Here is a 346-nt window from a genome sequence, read left to right as displayed (position 1 = left end):
ATGTGAATGGCTCATCCTACTTATCATCTCCATGATTTTTTCCTCTTCCTTTTAATATTTTACTTCTCCCTGGGTGCAGATTTTCTAGGACTTCTATGAACTTACCTCCAGGGTGTCATGCAAAGTCCGAGGATTGAGAACCAGAATGCTTGGTCCCTGCTCCGTTTCTGTCTCATTTTCAAATTTTATTGTTAGCTGTATAATTTAATAGATATTGATATGGAATAAAATCTCCATGATACAGCGGTTACAAAAAGCACAGTGCGGAAAAGTGCTCTGATATGGAATTTTTAAAAGTGATACACATAAATGCATTTATATACATTAGGTTTTTCTATAAGACTAG

Source organism: Propithecus coquereli, unplaced genomic scaffold (assembly GCF_000956105.1).
Source record: "Propithecus coquereli isolate 6110/MARCELLA unplaced genomic scaffold, Pcoq_1.0 Scaffold7972, whole genome shotgun sequence".
Lineage (NCBI taxonomy): Eukaryota > Metazoa > Chordata > Mammalia > Primates > Indriidae > Propithecus > Propithecus coquereli.
This window is presented reverse-complemented; position numbering follows the sequence as displayed.